The sequence below is a fragment of the Fistularia commersonii genome, chromosome 25, assembly GCF_037954325.1.
Source record: "Fistularia commersonii isolate RoL2024-O1a breed Wild chromosome 25, RoL_Fcom_v1.0, whole genome shotgun sequence".
In the NCBI taxonomy this organism is placed as follows: domain Eukaryota; kingdom Metazoa; phylum Chordata; class Actinopteri; order Syngnathiformes; family Fistulariidae; genus Fistularia; species Fistularia commersonii.
The window spans coordinates 4,866,168-4,877,631 of record NC_141308.1 but is presented as its reverse complement, the minus strand read 5'-3'; the positions used below and the strand labels follow the sequence as shown (position 1 = coordinate 4,877,631).

The 11,464-nt window shown below is 39.5% G+C and overlaps 1 long non-coding RNA gene across 1 annotated transcript; it reads left to right on the top strand.

Moving 5' to 3' along the window:
• The first annotated feature begins 1,650 nt into the window (after window positions 1-1,650).
• LOC147218909 (uncharacterized) lies at window positions 1,651-7,239 on the top strand. Its single transcript, XR_015108731.1, has 3 exons — window positions 1,651-1,770; window positions 2,862-2,948; window positions 5,908-7,239. It is a non-coding gene; the product is annotated as an uncharacterized LOC147218909 (long non-coding RNA).
• Window positions 7,240-11,464: the final 4,225 nt, after the last annotated feature.

The window sequence follows — 11,464 nt, the reverse complement described above, 5'->3', positions numbered from 1 at the left end:
ATTACGATGCCAAATTCAATGCATGTACTGTGAAAAGGGTGACCGCAATAGACAATAAAGACACCATCCATACTTCCTCTTTCATCATGGCGACCACAATCGTCTCAATATGCGATAAGTTTGTCTCCTGTCATTGTCTCATTTCCTGTTCTTAAAACATGAAACCACAGTTCCCTTTATCCTCCACATTTGTGGGAACCACCAGCAAATGACTGGACATAGATACTCATTCCAAAGCTATTTGTCAAATGACTAAATCAATGTGATATGTTGCCTTCTTGGCTGCTTTCAATATTTGGTGGTCTGGGAAATGTTGTCACATGCACAGTCAACATTCCTCCCAACTGCTGTCTTACTGGCACAAAATTTGGGTAAAATCTCCCTCTTTGATGAGCAGTGCAGCTGGTTTTATTTAATTTTTTGCCTCTATCTTCCATGCAGATGATAGCCCGACTGTACTAAATCCCCCTCTAGGGGAATATTGTGCTTCGGTCCGTTTGTGGTTTGCAGTTGGATGCAGGTGAAGATCCCTGTTTGCAGTCTGGGAATTAGTGGTGTCAGCAGGAAGAGGCGCCGATGAGGCCAAAAGTCTCAAATGCTGCAGCCACGTTTAGAGAACGGTAAGAGTATCAAATGAAACAAAAAGGTATTGTTTAGCATATAAAAAAACAGACCGTATTTGACAGATAAAGCAAATAACTCTCTCAAGAAGTGTAATAATTTTTTTGTGTGTGTAAAAGAAGGATATCACCTGGATAAAACTTTATGATATTGGGAAAATAAAACCAGTTTAAATGTTTTTAGTTTAACAAACAAACTCTGGATGTCTACAACTTGTTTCCTGAAGTGCTTTGATTTAGTCTGCTAATTTGGAAAACAAATTCAGTCGCTAATTGATTGCTGGACGCTTTGAAACAAAGCCCCAGATTGGTTTACTTTTCTGGCCTGATTACTATTTATTTGAGATTTCAAGGACTTCCTGTTGCACTATCAAATCATGCATAAAAGGGGTTTAGGCTCTAAACGGTAACTTTGAGTGCTCTGATCAGAATCAAGACAGAAAAATAAGTGCTGCCCTCTGGAGAGTTTGTAGACTCCCTCTGCTGCATGCTGGAAAAGTCGATTCACTAAACATGATCACTTTTACAGTGGTAAAATATGTTTTGATCTGCTGAAAGACTTCTTGTTTAAATTATCTAAATATACAATGGTGCTCAAGTTCTTTTCAGGAGGAAGCAGAGTGATTTACTTCTGAACCCAGAATCGTGTAATAAGGTTCTTTAAACTGAATTGAATTGAGACACAGGTTATTTGAACTCTTTCCCCAGATACAAGTCACAAGATGAACATCTACACACCATCAAATGGCAGCCAGAACAATTAAATAAATCAATAAATGAACAAACATCATCTTGTCAGGAAAAAAAAGCAATTTTCATCCGAACCTTGAGAATTACTCAGCAAAATTCTGTTCGTCCAAAATCATTGTTGAACTCCCAATTACCTTTTCAAGTCCTCTGCAAAGAGACAGGTGGCAGCAGAGAGCCACGGGGCCACAGCAACCACCGCCTGAGGGTTTGCTGAAACACAATTAAAATGTGTGTCTTTTATAACATACTGGCTACATCTTTGGGTCAGAATGTTCAGATTTCAGAGCGTAGCAAACCACTTCAGCAAATCCAGTTGTGATGTTTTAAAGGAAAATAGTTGCAAGCATCAGAGTGTGATGACACTGGTGTTGGCGGTGAGATCCACCAGATGCAGGACATGGTAAGGGTTGTTTTTTTTTTTTGTTTGTTTTTGTTTGGCTATTTATCTGAGTGTGTAATAGTCTTATGTAAAGTATGTGGAAAGGGTAAATGACTTATTTGTAGAGTAAGTGGGAATGATGAATTTAAGTATGTTTTCCCATTTCGCCAAACTTGTTTGTCAGCTAAAAAAAAAAAAAAAAATGAATGTAATGAATTTCTTTTCTGCCTTGGTCTCAGCCTCACCAAGGCCACCGTGGATGTTTTGTCAGGATTTTTGTGTCGTGTCAGCATTTTGGCACAGAAGACTGATTTTAAGGGGGCATTATATGCTCGATCAGGCCCCCCACACCTGACCGTTTTACTCTGCGTTGAGGGGGGATTCCAACAGATGAAGCACCAGAGCATTTTTAATCATCCAGGGTACAGATTGACAGCTTGTAGAGGCAGACATGCTACAGTAACCAGCTATTACATTAAATATTTGCAATTTTGTACTGTTGGTACAATAGATGTGGGATTTCAGGAGAAACATTTGTGGGTGGAAAATTGAAGAGTATGTGATGTATTTGTTGTGTATGTCACGTATAGCAATTCATCACCAAAGGAAGGGCATTTACAACAACATATTTTGTGATAGTTTTTTTTTTTCTTTCTGTATTTGTTTCTGTTCTCTCTGCCCACGGCGGGTTGTTGTGAAACAGCTGACATGGCAAGCATTTCTGATGAAGGATGAGAAACTATAAAAGGATGTATAGTGTGTTTTTAACAAGTGTTTTTTGATGTTTTGTTGAGTATCATTTGTGCCAAATGCATCTTTTGTTTATGATGGAATTCTTGTATGACAAAAGAAGTTTTGAAATGAAATGAGAAACTGTGTTGCAACATGACATTAAACCATTCCCCAATTTATTATAAACAGATGGGTAATATCACATTATATGATAGTAAAAACAAGGCAATTCTCTTGTTTTTTAATGACATAAGATAGAGAACACATTCTGATACCGTTAGTTTAATGTCAAACTAAAATAAGCTTTGAACTTAAATCCAGCCACAATAATTGTTTGTCATTGGCTCTGTTCAATCCCACTGTAATGCATATCTCCATAGGTGCTTAGAGATTTATTAGACTGACGGTTTGGCATGGCATGAAAGGCGAGCCAGGGCAGACGAAGAATAGAAATTCCATAACATGTGGTACGTATCAGATTTCATGTCGATGGAAATGTCCTGCAAACATATTCTTGTACAGTACATTACTCTTCTCACTTAGTGTCACTATTTACTATTCAGAAATAATACTGATTATTTTTCACGAGGAAGGAAGTAGCAACAAAGTAGTTTAAAATTGAATGATAAGCAGTTATTCTCTTTTGAGTATGAGATTGACCCCCCTAAAAAAAAGGAAAAAATAAATATATGTATAGTTTCAAATGCAAATTTACAACTGTTGAATTAACATTTTGAACGATACAACTGACTTTGTTTAGCATGATGAGAATTAAAGATATGATGTGCTCCTTTTTTAACTTTCACTCCCAGAATTTAATATATCAGCTGTCCCCCACATAGCCTGAACATGACCCTAGATTTTAATTTTTTTTCGCCCGTGGCCATGAAAGTTATTATTTAGGGTGCAACTGTGTGGGGGCACATCTGATGCTAGTGGGGCTTGTGTTTTCTTAATGCCGGCTAAATGATGGGGTTCAGGCCTGCTGCTTCCTGCACTCTTAAAAAATAATTAAAGGGTGATACCAAGTTCTGCAGAGACATTTTTTTCCTACTTTTTTATACTATATTTGAATTCTTGTCAGGATTATTTCAAAGAAAATAATATCACTTTTTCCAATTCATTTATAGTTGTTTAGTATAAGCTCAAATTAGAATACAAAACATAATATAACTACTGAAAGATATTACAACTTGCGGGTACTTGGGGAGAAAAAATAAAGAGCAATTCATCATTATTATCAATGTAACATGATTTAGGGGATTGTAAAATGTAAAATAGTTGTAACAACAGGCAAGATAAACATCCATTGATTTGCAAATCATTGAATGACAGACTTGTTGGAAAATTTGTGGATGCTGTTGTAAATCTCCAGAATTGGAAAAAGCAAAGTAAATCTTGAGAAGATGAAAATCCAGAAAATCTGAAAATCTAAAATTTTTATACAGGTAAGCATTTAAACAATATCCACCTCTCTGAAAGAAACTTCAATAAATATGATGTTTTTAGATGGAAATCATGTGCTATAATTGCTTTATATATCTTGATTATTGAGATCTTGTTTCATGATTTATTTCTGGCAGACTTTCAATTTTATTTTGGGGTATATTTTTTCTGTGTTGTAAATGTTAAGCTATGATCCAACTGCGGAAAGGCCAGGATTACTGGACATGTGACAGTATTTTAGAGACCAGCTTGTTGAATATGAGCTCTAGTGAAGAAAACTCTGCTCCCTGTTTTTTTCCTTATAGTTGTGTATATGTGGAATAAAATCTATTGAATATGATGCAAATTAATGGAAATTTATCAATAAAGGCAAATGCATAAATCCAGTATATATTTGTCCTCAAGCCAAAATAAAGCTGCCACAACAACTATATAAAAACATATTTTTAAAACACTGTTACAGCATAATTCAATTCAGCTTCAATGTCATAAAACAAGCTGCAAGGAGAAAACACCCTAAATAGCTACAGTTTGAATTTATATGGACCAAAAAGTCAGACGTACAGTGAGAACATTTGAGCTAACAAATTGGTTTCTGCAAAATTCTTTTGGAATTGTTTCGTAAATTGTACATTATAAAAGTATGAAAGTATACGTTTATTTTTGAGTGCTTAAATAAAGGGCACCCTTTTCGATTTTACCTTTGCATATTATTAAGCCAAGAACGGGGATATGAATTAATGTCTCTGTTATTTTCTAAACTATTCAATCCAACTTTCAAATCATGAACATTTTTATGGCTCAACACTTGTAAATACAATAATTTTATCATCTAAAATACAATAATTGGTAAAGAAAAACCATGAGACGTTTCAAGACAACTTAACTCCCATCCAGTGCAAGTGTGTGAGAGAATATTTACTTTGCTGTTCATCTTCCAACTTTCCTTGCCTCTGTGCAAGACTGAGAATTAAGAAATATCTCCTGGCAACAGCAAAAGAAAAGAAGTGATCTCAATTAATTGGGTTCTGCGTTTAATTTTCGTTTAAATTCACCATGATATGAAAATAGAGCACAAAATGAAATTTAAAAAGAAGGAGGTCAATTTATGAGGTGGCAGTGAAACAACATCTATTCAATTTTAACAAAGCACACGGGAATAGCAGTGAAATTGACCACAGTCAAGCAACAACAATGAACAGTTAGTATACGTTGTTTAAAAATCGTATGCATGTTATTGCATTTAAATTAGAACAAAAAAGGGTGTTGACATCACGTTGCCGTGCGCCTGTGTGGTAAAATGTGCACTGTAGTTTGTGAACCGCCGTTTCCTTGAAAGTCATGAACAAATAAGAGGTGTAGCGGGAGAGAGGTCAGGCTGGGAGTGTCGGCATGGCTGAATGTCTGAGTGTGTAATGAAAGCATCCCTAATTCAAACAGGCTAAACAGAGACAGCGTCGGCCTCACCCAAACACACACAAACACACGTACGCATGCATTCTCTCACAAACACAGACAAAACCCCACACGCACACACACAGACATGCACTGTCCTGTTCTGACATTGCTAACAAAAAAGAAACCCCCACCCAACATTCCCCCTCCCATATAAAACTCCCTGAACTCAATATAATGCCAGTCTAATGAATAGGACTACAACAAAGAAATTTTAGTCCAGATAAAATGCATTATTTTGATTTCAAACCGCACATCTTCAAGATATCGCACAAACATTTTTTTCCTAGATTTTTACTTTTTTTTTTTTTACACTATCGTGAATGCATGTATGTGCAAGTGGAAATATTTCGAAATTTGTTTTTTAAGCCATAACTAAAGGGTTGTTTGTGTTACTATGTAAAAACTCGAGGAATGATGTCCAATACCATGAGCAACAGTTCAGAAGTCCTCACTGGCCTCAGCTGTAATTACTTTCACCCCCTCCTATGAGTTTGCACTGAGTGTTTTTTTTTTTTTTTCAAGAACAAAATCAGTTATGTGGAAATTCATAGAAAGGTGACTCTGGCCGCTATGGGAGATTGGATTTGGACGAGCTACTTCACTCCCCCTCATCAACTATGTTTTGACTAGCATGCCAACTCTCTGACAACCAGTGAAGCACCTACACCCGTGGAGTGGATTCTGAACATACCAGGGAAGAGATGCCTTTGAAAGGACAGATGTTCCTGGAATTAACCTGCCTCCTATCTGACTATTGTATATTTGTTCTTGCTCTAGGAATAACCGGCAGGTAAGTCATAGAAAAATGTATCTGATGTGCGTTTGACCCACAGGCGTCTCAGCCTGAAGAGTGAAGAAAGAATAACGCTGGGTGATAAATTCGGGCTCAAATGCACATGGAACTGGGGACAAAGTGAACACACCCATTCTGTCCACTTAAAGACTGTTCCCAATGTCTGGACTTGCTCAGCTGCCTTATGTAACAGCGGTGTGTAGTCCTAGCAGATGAGGCATGATGGGCTCCAGCCATTTCAGCCACACCATCCAAAAATATCCTGGCAGTATCCACTGAGTACTACACACTTCTTTGGTGTTCCGCCTACTATTTCAGAACTGAATATGAAGTTTGCTCGCTTGACAATCTTAACGTTCTCGGTGTCCGTTTCAATCGATTGCCACAATACGCTCAAATGTCACAAGTAATTTCCCAGTTTAAAGAAATTAATGGATGAAATTGGTTTCATTGTCATTATTGTTAACAAAAAAAAAAAAAAAAAAAGGAAAATCCACATTTTGAAGCCTGTTTGCAAACTTGCAGGGGCTGCAAGGATGAATGGATGATTGTTTCGTTGCCTTGTGACAACCCTCCCGGGGCCCATCAATTCACAGAGGCTCCTGGAACATCAGGTCAGGGCTAACCCTGCTTCGAAGCCGAAGCCTGGCCTCTCTGTGCTGATTTTGTCCCAGTTAGAGTTTAGGACCTCCAAGGTGCACAGCTGGATCCCTTATGAAGCCCAACTGAATGGATTTGGAAACACTACATCTCCTCTTACCCTGCATTCTACATCTCTCCCCACTCACTCTCCATCATTGCAGATATCAGATACCGTGTTTTTTATTTGATATATTCATCTTTTTTTTTTTTCTCACCAGAGGCCCTGGGAAACCATACTAAGTTTGTGTTCCATTTTTTAACCAACCGGCCTTCTCAGTTGAAGAATTTGTCCAAAAATTTCCAAGCTCGTCTTTCCCCATCCCTATGTTTTTTTCCTCCGTAGCCCTTTATATCCCTGTCTTCTCCCCACACGCTCACATCCTGATTTTCCCTTTCCCCCTCCAGCACTGCTATTGTATTGTATCAATTACAGCTGACCACCAGTCAGGTGGGTCTGTGGGACATTTTAGATCAAGGAGGGCAGCCAACTCACTCTGCGCCTCAAGCCTACTCCCATACTCCAGTCCCAGGCCCCGCTGAGGCCTTGTCCCAGGCAGGGCAAAGAGACACCTGGCCAAACCACAGAAACACTTCCAGCTGCAGACTGCCTGATGCTCACCACGGAGAGAATTCGGGCCAAAGGTGGAGGAGCTCACTACTGCACCGCCGTAGACAATTCTCCGAATTTCCCGATGTTTATTTTAATCACAGTACCAAGCATATGCACTCCTGAAGAGTTACAGCACAGGCGGGCGAGCTTTAAGGTTGAGGACTAATTCTGAGTAAACACTTTAATTGTCAAAATATTTACGTTGTGTTTCAATAAAAGTCTCCTGCATTTTCACAATAGAACACCAAACAGAGCAAATTGTGCTGTAAGTGAAAGTGGGAGAGCAAAAGGGGTGAAAAAAGCCAGGGGGAACAACAGCTCTCTTTTCTCTGCAACCAGTTGACATGAAAGACCACATTATGTCTGAGATTAGAGGCAATTACACTGGGAGTGCGCTTTAAGACCTTTGTTTGCCAACATGACAGGAGGGAGCAGGGCTGTAATTTGATGAGGGGGCAGCGTGAGTGAGAAACTCAACATGGCAACCTCCCTGTGGAGAGGAGCTAAGAGAAGCCTTTGTCCTCGGCGCTGAAAAAAAAGGCTTTCGGCAGAAATTCAATCAATTCGGTGCGAGAGAGATTAATTCAAACGGGATTCTTTAATTTGAAGAGGCGTCTCCGTTCCCGCTGATAACAATGTCGCGAGGCTACCGCCAAGAGGTGAAACACCCTGCGGTCCAAAAGGAAATACTTTCATCTTTGCCTTTTGTTCCAATTGACAGTTCAAAATTGGCCATCTATTGTTTCAGCATTTATTTCATTTAAATGACACAATTGTATTAGTTCATCCAAACGGCACAAATACTGTAAACATTTGATCCAACCTGAACCTGCGGTCAAACAGAAGCACTGCATTGGATATCAAAGATGTGACAGCTCTACTGTTCTGGCAGAGTGTATTGTTTAAACATAGCGAGTTTTCAGGACAGGAAACAAGCAGCTTGTTCCAGACGGAGGCAAAATGGAACACATCTTTATTTGAGGGAAGTCATTCCGTGGATATGTAAAACACCAAAGCAAAGTTTCCTTCCCCCTCACTTTCCTGGTGCTATCCCCTTCAAAAAGACAGGAGCCTTTATACCGGGCTCACATGCACATACGGGAACAGAAGAAAAACAAATAGAAGCCATTTAAACATCCACCTCTGTTTGAATGGTGCGCTGCTGCACAGCTTTGCCCGGGCTGGGAGGAGCGTGCCCATCCTCAGCCCTTTGAATTACAGAAAGAGACATAACTATGGGAATAACAACCATACACAAATGTTAATGGGATTCCTTTGTAATGATGTCATCAAAATCAGAAGATGATTTGGCGGTGATTAAATGCAGTGTGTACTTCTAGGTTCCATCAACATTTGATTTAATAGCTGATTTTTGTGATATCATTAGAACTTGACTTGCAAAGTACATTTACTTTCCAAGTGAAGCTGTCAATCTGGTGTCAGATGGAAATGTTTATGGGTAAAAACAAAGAACAAAGAGTCAAACTAATAAGCAAACAAAACACAAAGCCATACTTTTCACCATTTGCCTTTACATTCTGGTCAGCCACATTTTCCCATAAGGATGTGTGAAAGGAGGAAGAGGACCACCTATTAAAGTGAAATTTTAGGAGTGATGGATGGGAGGTTGTTGAGGGGGAGCGGCAACACATTGACCCCAGGGGATGGGGATGATGAACGTGGGGTGGGGGGCAGGGAAGCAGGGAGTTTACTAAATCCCCACTTACACCTCTGTGTGGGTGGAGTGGACCTCCCATGCTCACTGACTTGAAATTAGATTGACATCATCAGATGAAGACCTTTAAACTTCACCCTGTCGTTCAAATCTATAACTTTCATCTGCCTTGTTTTATTTTAAACATATGCTTCAAGAAACTACAGTTTACTCCTCCTCAAACAAAAGCAGCAGGAGACTCTAGTTTACATATTTTATTTTTACAAATTCTAATTTGACATACTTCCCTTCCAGTTCTTCAAGGTACTGAGTAAACTATATGAGCTGTAAGTGTTCACTTGTAGATTCAGTTTAAATGCTACATTGTACCTGAAAGTTGGAATAATATCTATCCGTCCATCGTCTGCCGCTTATCCTACTCAGGGTCAGCAGGCTATTCCGGCTGCCATCGGGCGAGAGGCGGGGTACACCCTGGATACCAGTCAATGGCAGGGCCACATACGCAGACAGACAACCATTCACTCTCTCATTTGGAGCGAAAAGTTGGAGGAAAATCACGCCAACACAGGGAGAACATGCAAAAAACACACAAAAAGGTCCCTTGTCGGAATCAAACCGGGGTTCCTCATGCTGCGAGCTCAAAGTGTTATCCACCGTGCCGCCGTGCTGCCCTGGTATAATATAATATAAAATAATATAATGATATAGTGGGATATAGGGCGGCACGGTGGCACGGTGGTTAGCGCTTTGCCCTCACAGCATGAAGGACCCTGATTGGATTCCAACAAGGGGACCTTTCTGTGAGGAGTTTGCATGTTCTTCCCCGTTTCTGCATGGGTTTCCTCTGGGTTCTCTGGTTTCCTCCCACGGTCCAAAAACATGCAGCAAGTTAATTGGAAAAAAATTGGGAAAATTGCCCCAAATAAGTGAGTGAGTGAGTGAATGTTGTCTGTCCGTATATGTGCTGCCTCTCGCCCGATGACAGCTGGGAAAGGCTCCAGCATCCCCCGCGACCCTGAGTGCAGGATAAGTGGCAGAAGATGGATGGATGGATAATATAATATAAAGGCGGCATGGTGCAGCAGTGGTTAGCACTTCAGCCTCACCGTACGAAGGACCCTGGGTCGATGTGGATGGGTAAAATAATAATATTCTTCTCTCTTTGGCAGTAATCTGAATTTTTCTGTATGCCTCAGAAACTATAGTTAAAATAAAAAGGCACTGGTTTCTCCAGCAACAAAGGTTTCAAGGAGACATTTTAAATAGATTCATTTCCAATAATTAGAATTCTATCAACTCGTTAGGAGATAAGCAGCACTTCAGTTTTATGTAAAAAAAAAAAACATTTACCACGACACAAAGAAAGTAATAGACGAAATAAATCTCCCTTCTCTTTGTTTAGGGGCAAAAGAGATTTTCTGAAATACATTGACAAAGCAAAAGTAAAGTTTTTACAGCCACAAATGAGTAGAACATGTATTTAAATGTGTCGACAATCAAAATATTGCAGGCCTGCAGCGGTATGGAAAAACCTCCAACACACGAAACAGTAAAAGTGGTGGGTGTTGTATGGTAACAGTTTATCATCCACATGCACCCTCTACGAATGGTATCATTCAATCAAACGTCCGTTATCATCTTATCACAATCATTTAAGTGCGTCAGACCACCCACTTGTGAGTCAGAAGATCAGTATCATCATTTGATTTACTGCCACTGAATTCACAATCACTTTCAGGTTCACATTGCCTTCTAAGACAGTCACGGAAAGAGTCTTTCTTGAAAATGCAGCTTAATGTGACAGAACCTTGATGGAATGTGAAGTAACATTATGTGACAGTCCGCTATTTAATACAATGCAACATTTAGAAATCTAGCACAATACAAAGCATTTAAATGCAATATTACCTTGAGCTTTACTGTAAAGGCCGTGTGGAACGTAAGGTGCAGGAAGGGTTTTGGTTAAATGAAATGACAACATGTTTAGAAAAAAAATGGAGAGTTGAGAAGATAAAGTAGACAGTGGCAAATTGTCACGGGACAGGGGACAGACTAGAGACATTTGCAGAAATAATTATACACAGGTGGAACACATTAGGGTGGGGTAGGAAATCATAGAAGCGGTAAACAGAGAAGGGCAGGAAGTGGATGATCTGAAATGGGATGAGACTACAAAATAAAACAGGAAACGAGACAAACATCAGGAGACACTTCCCGGTTACGTAAAACGAAAACGCGGATTTGATTTATTGTTGCAAACGTCAAATCACAAAGCACCTACCTTCAGGATCCGATTTACTCCTCTTCATCAATATCAACTCGAGAGCATCTCTCTCATGTTAGAATAGTTGTGAGTCAC